Genomic DNA, 16,245 nt, shown 5'->3' with positions numbered 1-16,245 from the left:
CTGGCGGGCTGCCGCGGAGGGGGCGGCGGAGGGAAGGGGGAGGCCGGCCCCGGACCGCCGGCGGGCGGGGCTTGCCGGCACCGAATCGGCCGCCGCTGCCCGCCATGGGAGCCGGGGAGGGGGGAGGCGCCGAGCACCGGGCGGAGCGGAGCGCGGCGGAGAGGAGGGGGCGGTGCGCACCCGCCCCCGCCCCCAGCCCGGGATGGGGATGGAGATGGAGATGGAGATGGGGAGGGGGGCCCGGTGCCCCCCACGAACACCTGAGGGGTCCGCCCGGTCTGTGCCCCCTACGCAGCCGACCCGTCCGGTCCCGTCCCGACCGCTCCCGTCCCGTCCCGTCCCGTCCTGTCCCCGCCGCTTTCAGCCCAGGCTCTTCCCCTGATCATTCCTGGTTTTCCCTTTATCTGCGGCGGGGAGGTGCGGATGAATGGTTTGGTGGGACGCGCTTCAGCGAGGAGGTGCCGAATTACAGCACACACTGTGGGCGATACATTGATTATTCCTAGGCTCTGCTTTCCCGCTTTCCCTGGCAGTCCCTGATTACCCGATACAACACATTACAGCACGGGGGTGTCCATTGTTCCGATAGTCAAAATTGTAATCGTACGGGGTTTCTCATTACGACTGCGGTGCACCTTAAAATGATACGGTTTTTTATAAAAACACCCAAACCCACAGTCGAAAAATGAACTGCGTTCCGTGTGGGCATGAGTAGGCTCCCCATAAAAATCTCAGTTTAGCCTGTCAAAGACAAGTTCGGTGTGTGTGCAACAATGTTTAATTTACATTCTCTGTTTCCGAAGCTTTGAATCACTGGCACTTTCTAGCATGAAAAGTTGAGCACAACTTTGTTCGTTTCGTTACTAAAATGAGCCTTGCCTGTCTGCCTGTCAGAGCGATTTCTAGAGACACGGGGCACATATTCCCCCATGACTTTGAGAATAAGAAGAAACGGGGATTTTGCACAGTCTCAGCTGTTAGAGCATCGAGCACCAAAAGATGAGATAGCAACCAGACTGAACCTGTAAAATCCTAGAGCACATCCGCAGTGGTAAGGTCACGGCCGCTGCGAGGCGAAGGTGCTGCCACTCCCCTCGCTGCCTGAAAGAATCAGGCAGATGTTGCAAAAAGCCCAGCCCTGATCGTTTGTTTTTCGCAGAGCAGCAGGACCTCGCAAAGACCCTCCAGAAGGCTCTGCTGACAGCAGAGTTGCAGGAGTTCAGCCACGGCAGGGCTCGTGCTGTGGGCTCGGTCCGTTCCACACAGCCCAGGAACACAAGGTCTGGGCTCAAACCCACCAAGCAGCAAGCATGAGAGGATGGGAAGGTTTGTTTTTTGGTTTTTTTTTTTTGTTTTTTTTTTTTTTTTTTTTTTTCCTTGCTTGTAGTGTTTTAAAATACAGTGATTTCTCAAACTTGCGGAAACTAAATTTTGACTACAGATGACCTTCAAAGGACGGTGCTTAGGAGGGAGGTTTCCCTCCTCCTGTGCCCACCACCACCACCAGCCTCACCTCTGTTTTGCTTACCGTATTCTATTACAAACAAATGGGTACAGTTGAGCTCTCATTAAGTACAGGAGATATTCCTAGAATCTCAGTGTATTCTTTCACACAATAAGAATAAGACAGACAGCACAAGGGAAGGTTGCTTTTAAACACAAACTCACATGGTCTTTGAAACCTTTGGCTGGAAAAAACCAGCCAACCTCAGGTGACTATTCTGCTTTGAACAGCCACCGCCTTGCTGATACATTGTCATTCTAATGAAAAAGAAAAAACTAGTTCTTGTATTAGACATATGGCTAGTTTCTCTGTAGAGAGGATGGAAGAGTTTTAAGGAAAACCTTGAAATTTCTTGCTAAACAGAGTATTGCCTCAAATGGTTCTTGTTCAGTGAAACATGAGAGGACTACTTCTCAACACTTACTATGTGTATTGTAATAAAGCCCTAACACTGTTTCATTAAGCACTGCATAAATTTAACAGGTTTGAGTTGACAATCTGACAAAAAGATTAATCTCAAACTCCCAGCATAAACAGAACTTCCTTTAATGTTGGAAGATGCTTTGCAGAAGGTATTTGCAAGCCTAGGTAATGTGACTACAGCAGGTTACAGTGAGTAGACCAGAATGAATTTTCTTCAGGATCAAGTCTGTCATTCCAGTTTTCCTGACTAGCATCTGAAGGCTTGGCTGCAAGTTGAAGCACTTCCCATCCCTTTTGCTACCAGTTCTGAATGCTGATTCTCACTTCTTGATCACCAAAAGTAACGCCATTCAGCTGGGGTTTTTTCACAGTATTTTTCTGAATACTTTTGAATTGAGATGTGAACTTATTTCTCCTGACAGTAGGCTGGTTTTCTCAGCTACTTCTGGTAAGCTCTTTAAAAAGAACCTCCAGTCCCCCAGTACCTTGTCAACCACCAGATGAAAGCCACAATCTTAAAACATACCCTGTTTTTCTCAGTATTTAGTGTAGGACTGGGACAGATACAAAAGTTTTACCTCTGTGTCCTAATAATAATATCTCCATCTGACAGCAGGTTATTTCTGCAACTGTCACAATTCCTACTTTTCTAGAGCTGTTATTACCTTTATATACTGCATATTATTGCACTGCATATTCTTGGGAAGGTGCTCTTCTAGTGGCAGCATATGGAGGACCATCAACTGTCAACACAGAAGTTCATGCATTTAGAGTGCTCAGACGTTATCCGGCACACATCGGAGGTACCAAAATAAGTTTTGGAAACCATCTAATTATTCCACTTGTTACTAAGTGTGAGGGAATGACTAACAAAAAGGAACACTTTCAGGTTTTAGTGGTAACTCGTGAATTCATAAGGGGAGGCAGAATATCAGAATCTATGGAAGCCACACGTTTGTCAGCCATACAATGGCATTGATATGAATATTTCCAAAAAGTTATGAGAAAATAAATCTGCTATTTACATTACAGGCACCTTAACATTAAACACATTTACTGAACTGTGGCAGCACCACATTTTTTTTAATATAAAAACCTGTATTTTTGGTAAAGAATCCTGTTTCTGTAGTTCTCAATATGGATTCTGCAAACATCTTAAACAGGTGAATAAAAGTGACATATTGGATCAATAGAACTGCTCAGATTTATTTTAGAAGACAGAGATACTGGGGTATGTGGTATCAGTAAGAAGTTTGCAGCCAGAGATGGAACCCTGATCATGTGGGTATCAGTGAAGATTTTACTCCTGAGTTTAATGAGACCAAATTCCTTGTGAAATGTTGAAGGTGATTTAAAATCAATCTGTTAGAGTGTGTGCTCTAACTGCAGTAGAGAAAGTCTCGCGCTGTCATGATGGTTTGAGGGTTTGAAGCTGGTTGGCTTTTCAGTCACTTTTAAAATTGGGTAGAAACTATGGGATTCTGCCTTCTGGTGGTCTCTAAGTCATAGCAAGAACCTGAGCTTTTCCTTCCATTGCTCAAGGACATGCTCTACACCCAAGGCTCCATGTTTTACCAAACTCCTTTTTTTTTGTTCTATCACAGATTTGTTTCCAGCTCTGAATTTGCACTTGGGTTTTTGCAAGCACAGTAATTTGGACTTCTGAAAAATAAGTATCGTTCATAAAATTACATGTGCAAATGAGTTGCCTAAAATAAATCACCCCAGGTTTAATTTATATTCTATTGTTCATAGTCCTATTTATTAATGTTTAAATGTTTTAAAAGGGGACCTATCCACACACCAGAGTTGCTTTTTAGGTAACACAAAAGAAACACTTTTCTCCAAGTTCTTCATTTTGGCCTTTATTAATGCCTAAGTCTCTTTAACATTATTAATGACCTATTTCTTCTCGGCTTTTTTCCTGCTGGGGAGGACGAGATAAACAAGCAGGCCTGATTTTTCCAGCTGCTAAATATGTAAGGAGCACGACGGATTCAAAGCGAAAGGCTTTTAGAAGGCAACAGCAACAAGCGAACGGTGCTCTGGGGGCACTCTGGAAAAAACAACGCGCCGGTTCTCAGAGGCAAAATCGGGAGGAGCGGGATCATCCCGGGAGCCGCGGTGCTGCCCGGCGGGAGGCGGGCGGGCCAAGGGGCCCCCGGCCCGAGGAGCAGCATCCCGGCCCGGCGGCTGCGGCGAGAGCTCCCCCTCCTGTCCCGCTCCTTCCCAGCACGGCGGGAAGAGCATCATGGAGCCTCGGACACCGAAACGTGTTGAAGCACCAGCCTGCGTGCGATTATGCACGTATAAACCCACACGTCCACCCACACACGCAGGAGGAAAGCTGAAGGTAAAAAGGGAGGCTGTTGTCTCTATTTTTTTTTTTCCCCAAGTAACGTCGCTCCAGACGTCGCAGGCCAAAGTAAAGGTGAGGCTCGTAACTGGGTTCTCTTAATATTGCTGATAATTTACCTTATTATTCCCTGCTTGCCAAGGTGTTGTCAGCTCTCCATCAGGTTATGCCAGTCACCGTGGAAAACATATGTCTATGCAGTCTTTCACCTGTATCCGAAGGGAAGCCATAATAAACAGCAATTTAAATTCAGGTATTTGGTTTGCTGAAGTGTTTAATTAAACAAAGAAATTCATTATGTGAGTTCACAGAAAAGTTCCATTACGTTGGTTTATACTTTTTTTTTTGTTTGACTTGAAGTGGAAATGTTCCTCTGACTTTTTGTTTGGCACGCTAAGATGATAGATTATTTATGCCATCAGAAGCAAATAAACACAGTGAATAATTAAAATATTGGCTCCCAATATATTTTTTTAATAAGTAGACAGTCATTTTCATACACATGGAAAACATATATATGAACTTCTCTCTTGCTTCTGTTCCACCCAAACCCCACTTCCACTTCAGTGATGTTTTTTCACCCATACCTTGGAGAAGGGGTACATTCCACTCGTTCCTGAGCTTGGACGAACGCCCACAGCATTACTCGCACACAGTAGTGTCTGTAGATTCCTTTCTGCTGTGGATACTAATCTCAATCCAGAGCTTCCTTAGACGATTAGGGGCTGTTCTGAAAAATGTCAAGAGGTAGCTTTTGCAAAGCAGAATTGGTATGGCAGTTGAAATGGGAGTAGTGGCGGCTTTCCAAATACAAAGATCTGAAAATGTTTGGAGATATTTTAATATTGATGATTTTTTTTTTTTTTTGTGCTGCTTTAGGGTATCAGTTTCAAATCTGTACGAATTAATGGCAAGACAGTCCCTTAACACCGTTAATGCTTTTTGAAACTTCTGGCAAAAAGGGAGAAACTTTATTTAACGTATTAAATTATTAATAATAATTGCTCTTTTTGGGCCTGAATCATCACATAATTTGATAAACAGAAAGAAAAGTTAACTTTTTTCTATGATTCTTTGTTAAATACTTCCAAGTGTCTTGTTAAAATGCCTTTATGTTTCTTGCTTATTTCTCATGTTCCTTACAACAAAAGTAAGCAAGAAGAAGTCTTTAGCACAAGAGAACACCCATGCTATTAAAAATCACTCAATATTAAACCTTTTTATAAGGTAGCAATGCATTAAAAAACAAATTAGTAAAAATATGTCCCGGACACCAGTATTGACTGTGGGGAAAAATCTTTATCATGTGTCTACAGTTGCACTCTGTCTATCCACTCTGGCTATTCAGTAACTCTTCTGTGATGCTGTCATGTTGGATGCAATGCCAAAAATCAGGTAGAGAAAAATAAAAGACCTACGGATGAGCAAAAAACTTAGACACATTATACCAGACTTGAACTTGGCTGTGACAAACTACGGGTTTGCAGCTTCATTACAGCTAAGGTCTGTACCTCAGAATGAAATCAATATTTTAAAAAGAGATTTTGTGAATTTTTTAAATTTCATTTGGCCCAAAATTGTGCTCTACTTGCTCTGTCACACAGGCTGGTAAGAGTACATACTAAGCCCTATTTTCTTGAGGGTTTCTTCTATCGTTGTGGCTGACACCTAAAATGCTGATGTCCAAAGGCTGCTTTGGAGAAGGTCTGAGGTACTGAGGCACCCTCCTAACTCTGTGTGTGCTGTGCCCCTGTTTTTTTACACACATCAAAAGCAGGGAACTGTCAAAGTCAGAAGCAAAACCAGTGAGGGGTGGAGACTTGTGCTCTCTGCAACAGTCCTAAGCTGGACACCTCCCTCTAAGGTGAACTGAAAATGTTTAAAGCCAAGGCATATTCATTTCTTCATGTACCATTTCCTGACAATGACTGTTTCCTCCCCTTCTGATTATTTTACTTCTCCATACAGAAGAAGGCAGGAGAGAGTCTTTTTACTTTAAAAAATAGGCAAGTCTCCCAGATGCTACAATGGCAGGAGAAGAGGGGGAAAGATTGTGTGGGATTGGGATACAGCAGAAAGTTCTCTCTTTTTAACTTAATTATTTTTTTAATAGATTAATTTTGCTAATTCCTGAAAATACTGGTACAATACTCTACATCAAGTTCTTCCTAAAAAGTATCCCTACTTTTTTTGTCTCTCTGTGAATTTTCTACAATAATGATAGTGGTTTATACATTTTCTCATAATCTTGTATTTCCCCTGTAAGCTTTGTTGCATGATATAGTATGTCAGTTTAAGTAACATCTGTCAAGGGATGGAAAGCAATTGCAGGTTCTTTTCATTCATAAAGTCATTCTGGAGTTTCTTCATCCTTAATTTTCTTGTCATGTTTTCAAAAACATTACATCATTTTGTCCAAATTACCCCCTGCATTGCATATACGAGATACAGTGGGTTATTCATTTCTTTCCAGGACCCAAAGAAATATGTCAAGGGAACTACACTGATCTATACTAAATGATTTAGAGTTGGTAAAAGTTGAGCTTTGACATGTCATTATTTGACAATTACTCTTCTACTGCAATGCTTGTTTTCCTGCCAGCATCCCCCAGAATCCTACATGGCATGTGATTCAATCTCTTGATCTTCTCAGTTATATTTACATTAATTTTACACATCCTAATATACAATGGCAATGCCTTCACATTGATGTGGTGAAAAGTCTGTCAAAAAAATCCAAACGCATCTTGGGCATGCATAACAGAGATATATTCAGGACTGGAATGGGGCACGTATTTAGCAAATCAAAGAATTGCTGGGATTGGAAAGGACCTCTGGAGATCGCACAGTCCAACCTCCCTGCTCAGAGCAGAGCAGGTTGGTTCTGTGTCCAGTCATGTTTTGAGTAAGTATGAAGGCTCCATAGCATCTCTGGGCTGCCTCTTCCAGCATTTGACCACATTCATAGTAAAAAACCCCAAACTTTTTCTTATGTTTACATGGAATTTGGTGTACTTGAATTTGTGCCCATGTGCCTCTTGTCCTATCACTGAAAAAAGCCTGGTTCTGTCTTTTCTAGTTGCCTCCCCCCATCCAGGTACTTATACACATTGATTATATCTTCCCTGGGCCTTCTCCTTGCTAAACAATCCCAAATCTCTCAGCCTCTCAAACATGAGATGCTTCAGTCCCTGTATCATCTCCATGGCCTTCCGCTGTCCTTGTTCCAGTGTGTCCATGTCTCTCTGACATGGTGGAGCTCAGACCTTGACCCAGCAGTCCAGGTGTGTGTCACCAGAGCTGCGTAGAGAGGAAAGATCACATCCATTAACCTGCCAGCAGTGCTTCTCCTAAGGCACCCCAGCCATCTTTACTGCAAGGCTGCACTGCTGGCTCATGTTCAGATTGTTGAATACCAGGGTCTCCAGGGCCTTCCCTGCAAAGCTGCTTTTTAGCTGCTTCCCCAGCTTTGTTACTACAAATATTGTTCTGATCTGCGTGCAGGATTTCACATTTCTTTGCTGAAATTCATGAGATTCTTGTCAGCCTTTTCTCCTTCATCTTATTAAATTTGTTTTGATTCATAATCTTTTACGTAATTAGTAATACTATTAGCTGGAAATATTTTGTTTTCATGAACTGTGTGGCTTTTTCTAATTAAATCATGCATGTAACATTAATGATAATAATCTATGTCTCTTACCATAAGTAGATTTTGCTCAAAGACAGTCCTGAGAATCCTTCTCTACACAGGCAGGATCTTTTGCCTTAAAAGATGATCATCCTTCTCCATCCAAGATTCTTGAAGTCAAGTGTGGTTGTCAATTTATTTTCACAGCGCGACTGGTTAAAGCAGAATTGACATGTTCTCACCACTCGTTTTCAGGTCACCAGAGGGTGTAGATGGGAGACAGTCACACACAGCTTCCATCCACCCAGATGGCTCAGCAAAGGCTTCCCACGAGACTTCAGCTTTGGAGAGCTTCTGGGAGTAGAGGGTCAGGAACACCATGCTTATTTCCATTAGCGTGCACTGAAATCCTGCTCATGCACATGGTAAACTCTGCCATGCTGGTGTTTATTCTGAGTATCACGGGAGGTCCCCAAGTGCACCACCGTTCCTGCAAGCTCAGACAGCAGTGACCTCCAAAGCCAAGGCCCTCGGGACAATGTGAGAAGTTGCCTGCTGCACGCTGTGTGTCACAGCTGGTGTCTCTTGAGCCCTAGGGAGAGGAGCTGCAGACTGAGGTTCACTGGCCTTGCCCAAACTGCCAACACTAAAACCAGGTCCAAGGCCAGCTCCAAAACCTTGCCACCCATATGATTAGTTGGGGACTTCTTGTCTGTTGTTAACTAATACTGCAACTACCAGTGAGTACTACAGCTGTTTCACAGATGAGAAGTCATCAGGAGAGAGATAAAGTGACAAAACACATGTACTGGAAGAGACTCACAGCCTCAACCAGAACTCGGCTCCTATGTCTTGTAAGGCAGTCCTGTCACCATTAGAACGTGTAAGCTACCCTTCTTGGAAAAAAATGAAATGTGAGCCTCCCTTTGAACCAGCTTGACTTCAAGCTCCCTCATGAAACACCAACAACCTTTGAAAGAACACGGGGATGGCACCATTGACAGATTTTGCCTCAGCTGGCTGCAAATAAAGTTATTTGAAATAACTGCCAAAGCTGTAATTTATCAGACTTTTTCACAGATTCCACAAAAGCAAGGAAATTCAAAGTTGAAAGGCTTTCTCCAGGCAGCACATGCCAGGCATTTGTGCATGAATTGCAGGAGGGGAAACGATATGTTTCCTTTAGAGCTGTTGTTGCCATCATGGAAAGCGAACAAGCATCTGTGCTTTGGGAATCAGTGGATAGAAGGTGTTCCGTGAAAGGCAGCATGTGGGAAAGCAGCTTAAAATGGTGAGAGTGTACAAAAGTAGCAGGAGTTCTGAATGCCACCGGGGAGAAGAAATGGAACAAGGCTGACACATAGAAAGGTGGCGAGAAAGCAAAAAGAAATGCAAAGAGGAGTACACTGAAGAGAAAGAAACCCACCCACTTTTGGCTAGAGAATAGGTCTGAACAAGTTCCAAGAGAGGAACAGAGAAAGAGAAAAAATTATAGGGTAGATGGAAAGTGTATCTATTAGATGATTGTGCAGGTGAAAATGTAAGTTGAAGTTTTGGTGTTTTACTGTGGAAACAGATACAAAGCTGAAAATCAGATGTTCCGGCAGGACTCCTGATGTAGCAAATCTGTACATTTATAGTACTTGAAACTTGTAGGATGATTCTTCTCTGTAGCATTTGCCACTGATCCTGAAAAAAAAATGGGAAGATTCACATTTAAGAATATTTAATTAAAGAGTACTACTTACCTTAAATCACCATAACTAAGGGTTGTGCTGCCAGTCCTAAGGCTCTTAATTTCACTCCAGGGCTGACGATTTCCTCTGTCACTACACTGTGAAGCTGAATCCAGAGTAACAATTTAATACTTGAGTGCCCAGAGTCAGGCAAATGCTTTGCATAAAAGTGTTCTCTTGTGCTTGTGGAGTGCCTGCAGCTCCCCCGGAGTCCTGGTGGGTGCTAAGCACCTCTGAAAATCAGGTCACTGTCATTCAAGAGCTCAGAAAGCAACTGAGGTGCCAAAGTTTAAGACTAAACTTACAAGTAAGCGACATCATTGCAGAAGGCTCTGTCCCTGAAGGACTGCTGTGCTTTCAATCATTTGAATTTTGCTATGTGATAGACATGCATTTGTAAATTAGATGCCTTTAGAGCTTGTGACACCCTCCAGAAATTAGGAAAAAAGAAAGAGGGCATTATAGAGGAAAGAAGGAAAATGAATGGAATTAATAAAACAGAAATGGATGGGCATGTTGCTCTAGATTATTTTAGACTAGTTTGAGCATTCCTTTTTGGTTCTGACTGCAGATAGGAAGCTTAAAATAAATGAAGTGGGGTTCTTCCACATAACACATTAAAAAAAAATGGGGAACACAGCGTCCACAGGATATTTGGAGGGAAATAGGTCCAAACAGATTCAAAGAAGAGCTTGGAAAAGCCAGACTTCGAAGATCTGAGAAATCACTCCATTTTCATTTATAAAACATGTTAGACTTGACAGAGCATCTGGCTCAGGAAGTCTCCAAAGTACAGTGAGGTGGAAGTTGGGTGGACATACCACAGAACTTATTTCTCCATATTTGCGTCATTTCTCATCTATTGCCGGAATAATTTCATTCTGGCTCTTATAGGAGACAGGCTGTACTACTTTAAGTGTTCGTTTCATCTGACTCAGTGCTCTCATATTCTATTTTACATTAGTAGCTTTTGTTTTCCCTTCCATAGGTTACTTAACTGTGCTGGCCTAAGTCAATTGTTCTTCCTCTTGTCCTTCTGCAGCAGTAACTATGATTGCTGTGATGTCCAAATATGAATTATTTTAGAGTGTGTACTGAAGAGGCAGGCAGGCATTTTAATTACAGGGATTAAAAGGAGAACAGATGCAAGTGAGTCGAGTGCTAGGTAAATATAAATGCATCACCCCTTGTACCCTGAGAATCATCACTCTTTGTCTCCAACAGATTGACATCAGGATAAATTCAAAAGCAGAGGGAATAGTACTGGAAAATACCTATTTTTAACAGAAGCATTTACCTAGACTGGGGTAAAGTATATAGATAGCACAGTATATTATAGATTAATAGCTTTTTAATTTCCTCAAAGCCATTTAGTCAATGCTACTTAAAATACATTATTTTGTTCAGACACAGAATTACAAGGATGGATTCAAATGGTTTTAACTTGAGTTTTCCAACTCAAATTGAAAAAAACATTCTCTGTATCATCCATGTTCACATACTGAGCTTGGTTCCCAGACAGGCGTTACTCTCCACCTGGTAGCAAGGCAGTGAGTGGGCACAGAGAAGTCCCTTAGAAACTGTTTCCTCCAGTGCTCTAGGCTTTAAATTTGATCAGTAAACAGCAAGCCAGGGCTGACTCTCTGGTGCAGAGTGCTTGTGCTGTGTAGCTCTGCTCAGGGAGTGGGTAGGGGCTTTCTTGGGAACTGGATCTTTCAGGCATGTTTCAAAGGGGACTCACAAATAGAAAGGTACAGAAACCCAGGTGGAGGTAACAAAGACACTGACTTCTTCTACAAAATCTACTTCAGAGGAAATGTGCAGCCAGCCTTAGCTTCCAGTCTAAGTAATAAAAAGAGAAAGACAGAAAAAGGTGTCCAAACCCAGCACTATCAGCAGAAAAAAACATTTAGAATTGTATCTATGTTTTGATTATGCATGTGAAAAGAAAGCAGCAAAAATAAATAACACTTCATAAATTACATATATTTAATCCCCAAGAAGTAAGCATTTTAACTGAGAAATCCATTTCCATTTATTTATTTAAGTCCACATAAAATGTGCATGCTGTGTATGTTTGCCAGTTTCCTGGCCATACTATGACTATAATCCCTAGTTTCTACTATTACCTGATAACTGTTTCATGATTTAGGTAGAGTTTTCCAAACCATTTTTCACCTAACATAAAAAATACTATTTTTTTCTTGCAGGACCCTCCCAAATCACATAATATTCCATGATTTCAAGGAGATGGAACTCATTGAAAAGAAATCCATAAAAATCTGGACATTTGTTGGATGGGGAATTTTATAGAGGGTAAACCTTTGTTCAGCACGGCTGTCACTTCCTCTTTGCTGCACTTCACTCTTGTCCAAAACATGAATTCCTTAGGCAGGGGACCATCTCCTTTGTTCTGGTTCTGAAATGTGTCTGGTTGGAGTTTTCTACTGCTACTGATGTTCAATTAAATACAAATAATAAATAGTTAATGGTTTGCTGAGATGCAGAGGTGGGGCTAATCAGCTGAGACTTCATGGGGTGGTTAATGATGGATTAGGAATGGGGGAACTGATAAAGCTGAATATTTAAAGACTAATATTGTACAGGATGATGGATGTTTTGTCTGCTTTGATTGCGTATGAGCAGAAACTAACAATGCGCTTATCTTCCTCTTCCTTCTTCTGTAGATTACTCGGCTCCGAAACGTTGCTGTTCTGAGTGTCTGTCCAAATTCCCCTGAGTGGAGCACTGCCCATCAGAGGAGATGGCCTGAGAGGCTCTCACAATGGAAAGTGGGTGGGGAGGTGAACAAACAGTGACTCTACGAAGGGGGTGCGTTATCAAGCTGCACACTCGCCTACTCGTGTTCATGCTCAGCTTGCTGAAATGGAGGGATTTCAATTGATTTTGCTCTCTTTTGCAGTGCTGACTGATGAGCCGGTGAGGAGGCAGCTGCGTTCTGAGGGCATGTGGCACAGGAGGGGTTTGTCCCACTGACTGTGCGGTGCTGCTGAGACCCAGTGGGATCTTTGGCTTTCCATCTGTGCCACGTACCGATGAGCTGCCATATCCCTGATGAGCTACTCTACCCCTGAGCCTGGTATGCAGAGTGAAAAGAGTTACATACACCTTCTCTGTCAAAGCATCCCTATGGATCACAGCTATATTTATTTGTTTTGAAAAAATCTTTTGCATTTGTTGTCATTTATTAACCAGCAACATATCATGTTCTGATATTGGTATTACAGTAAGTATAATTAGACTTAAAAATTAATACTTCTAATGTCAAATTCTGTCCAAAGGATGTGACTCCTACTGAAACCAACTGATGCTAAATGATGGTGTTTTTTCAGTGTCTAACTACAGGATCAATACGGCCTTCGCCCTTGTCAGTAGTTCTGTCAGCTGCTAGGAAGACAGGCAGCACTGCAGACAAGGCACAGACAAGGAGGTCAAGAGAAGTGGATTCTTTTCTCAGTTTGCCTTAGGGCTTTTGCAAAGCCTTGGACAAATCACACAACTTCTCCGTTAAACCTCCTGACTTCCAAAATGGAAATGATCATAACTCTCTGCTTTCCCAGGATGCCATGGAGAAAATCAGTCCTTGGGAGGAGGGAAAGCAGGTGGGATAGGTGTGTGTGGGAACAACAACTACATGGGTGCTTTGGAAGAAACAGATGTATTTCTGTTCACTTTTATTTTTGTAAACAGTCTTAGAGTGCACCTGGGATTTAACATATTAAAAAATTAAGCAGCATCTAGAAGATTTGGTCATGTAGACAGGTTACAGTTACTACAATATATAACATTGTTAGTCTCATTCTACTATAGACATTGTTTATTCTGGATAAGGCCAGGGTAACGATGAAAAATTGAAAGTTCAAATGTTCCGAATCAAATGAGAGTGCTTTGCAATTGTTTTACTTTAGATGGCAGTCAGGAAAATATTTCCACGTTTCATTTGTTGAAAAGAGATCCAGGGCTGGCATTAGTAGTGGCTTTGATGTATTCTCTGGTACATTGGTCCAGAGCATGCTGATGTAAACAGAAGTGTCTCTTGACCTGTCATCTTTGTTCTTCAACTTTGATATTGGCCCCCTCCAGTGGCTTCTTTCTCCTCCTGGGGAGACTTTAAAAAGTCAATTGATACAGGAAAAAAAAAAAAAAAAGAGTTTCAGTTTTCTTCTCTGCTTAAGACTCTAAAGAAAAAGACATGTCTATTGTACAGTCACTGAAGTTCTTGAAATAGTGCACGTTTTTCTCTCCAATCCTGCGGGGAAGTGAGCAAAGAAAAAAAGAGAAAAAGCATGTGATTTTGTACACAACTTATAATATGGTGAGTACATCATACTTTTGCTTCTGATGTGTTTTTTGGGTTTTTTTGAGAGGAAAACTGAGAAGCTCTGTTTCAGAAACAGGCAGTGCAAACAGTAATGCCTATGGGTAAATTGGTCCATCATTGCCTATTATAGGACCCTGGCTTTTGATGCCTGTAACTGTCAAATATTAGCTAATTTGTAATGATTTTTTTTCCTGTGATTGGTGTGCCAGCCTGAAGCTGATTTTTAAAATAGTCCACTCAGTTTGAAAAATGAGTTTAGCAAAAAAATACATTCTCCTTGTGTTAAAAAATATCATTGGGTTGCATGACTGAGAAACTCTCCATGCTCCAAACCTAAAATTTGGCGAAGGATTTGCCAAGGATTTGGAGGGTCCCACCCATAAACATGTATGATAAGAAGAGCCTATGATTAGGGAGCAGACTGTGCAGACCAGAAGGGTATTGATGGTGAAACAAGAAGGTTGTGACAAGACTGAAAGAACAGTAGCCTGTAGTGATACTGTGTGTGTGGGACTGAAGCAAAGAAATGAGGAGACTGGGAGAAAGAAACTATGAACTTGGAACCAGGAGTCAAAAATTAACTACTGAAGTAAGACTCTTAGGTTGCTAAGAGAAGGGAAAGGGATTAAGGCATTGGGCTGAGATTAAGAGTCAGAAAGTCCTTAGGTATTACAGTACAATCTTCTCAAAGAGTCCCTGTGGTCAAGAAATAATAATATAAAAGCTGGAAAATTACTGACAAAATATTTTCTTTATTCCTCTAGCGATTGTTGCTTTTAAAAAAGATCAACCTACTGATGGTGAATCCTGAGGAAGCCCTAGTGTTAGTGTGCAGTGTTGTGGATATCAAGGGTTTTGCCCTAGTTCTAAACCACTTGGACTTAGAAGAATTCTACATAAAGAGTGCAGAGGCATTCAGGTTTTCAGAATAACATAAAGAACAGCAAATTTAAAAAGTTAAAGTCTCACACATTAGGAGATGGTAGGTTTATTGCCCATAGAACCCTAATTCTCCCCAGTTTATATGTATTATTTTAAGCAGACTCTAATTGTATAATCATGTTAAGTTTTTCACAGAACACTAACCACATTAAGTGCAAGAATGGATATGGCTCAGGAAATGAATCAAGGAACTTGTCACTGTTACAGGATGAGGTGCCTTAGTAGCTCCTCTTAAGTGCATCCCTCCGGCAATTTTCATTAACTTAGGCTTTCTGCACAGAAACATGCCACTGCATTCTGTCATTTCTAAACTGTGTTTATGAGCTGAAACTCCCTATTTAGCAACAGTTTGTTCTGTGACACCAGCTAACTAAACTGCCTCAGTGGCAGCTCCTTCAAAGCAAAGCTTTATTCTCTCAGAGACAGGCAGCACAGAAAGTAAAGATTTGACACCAGAAAATTAACTCTTAAGTTACCTTTCCAGTCCTCACAGGTTTTTTCTATTCTAGTTTTTCCCCTCTGCATTGGGAGAGGCCCCTTATGAGATGCCACAGGCATGTCCAGGTGTTGTTGACTCCACAGTCAAAGCCCTTCCTTAACACAGTACCTTTTAGAGTTTTGGAGGTGTCAGAACAATAAACATCTTGTTATCATTGAAAAACAGGTGTGTTCCTCTTTAGCAGCTTCTCCCTTGCAACTGCAAGAGTTATATTGTGCTTTCCTGGACATCTTTCTTTGTGATGGGATTGTTTTCTACTTGCATCTTCTTTTACAGTAGTATCCTTCAATGTAATTCTCTTTAAATAGTGCAACAAAATTAAGTGATCTGTATCTTGTATTTCCAAAGATAAGAAATGTAACACCCTCAATTTCAACATGAATGTAGTCTATAGGTCAGTTTTCTCCTCAAAACTTTGCCTGATTTGTTCTTCGAGCAACAAAGCCTCGAAGATATAGAAGGAACGGATGTCAGTGATTGTAAAGACAGATCACATCATAATCTTCCTTGGGTGTGAGGAAGTCACTTGAACCCAATTTCTGAAGATGGCCAGTGAATTTTTCTCCTCTGTTAAGTCTGTTATCTGAAATAGAATATCTATTCTCTGAATTCACAAAAGTTTTGGGGGCAGGTACCTGCAAAGAGGCATTGGTGATGGCTCTGCTCAGAATTAAGGAAACACTACACAATATACAGCAGACCCCACTGTGGAATTGTAGGACTCTGAAGTCTTCAGTTGGGCACTCAGAATTAGCTGTCCCTTTTGATGTTCATTGTTTGGTGTTGAACGTACCCCCTCAGCTCACAAGGAG

Source organism: Pyrgilauda ruficollis, unplaced genomic scaffold (genome assembly GCF_017590135.1).
Source record: "Pyrgilauda ruficollis isolate IOZ18807 unplaced genomic scaffold, ASM1759013v1 scaffold43, whole genome shotgun sequence".
In the NCBI taxonomy this organism is placed as follows: domain Eukaryota; kingdom Metazoa; phylum Chordata; class Aves; order Passeriformes; family Passeridae; genus Pyrgilauda; species Pyrgilauda ruficollis.
The sequence above is the reverse complement of the archived record's forward strand: the minus strand, read 5'-3'. Positions refer to the sequence as shown.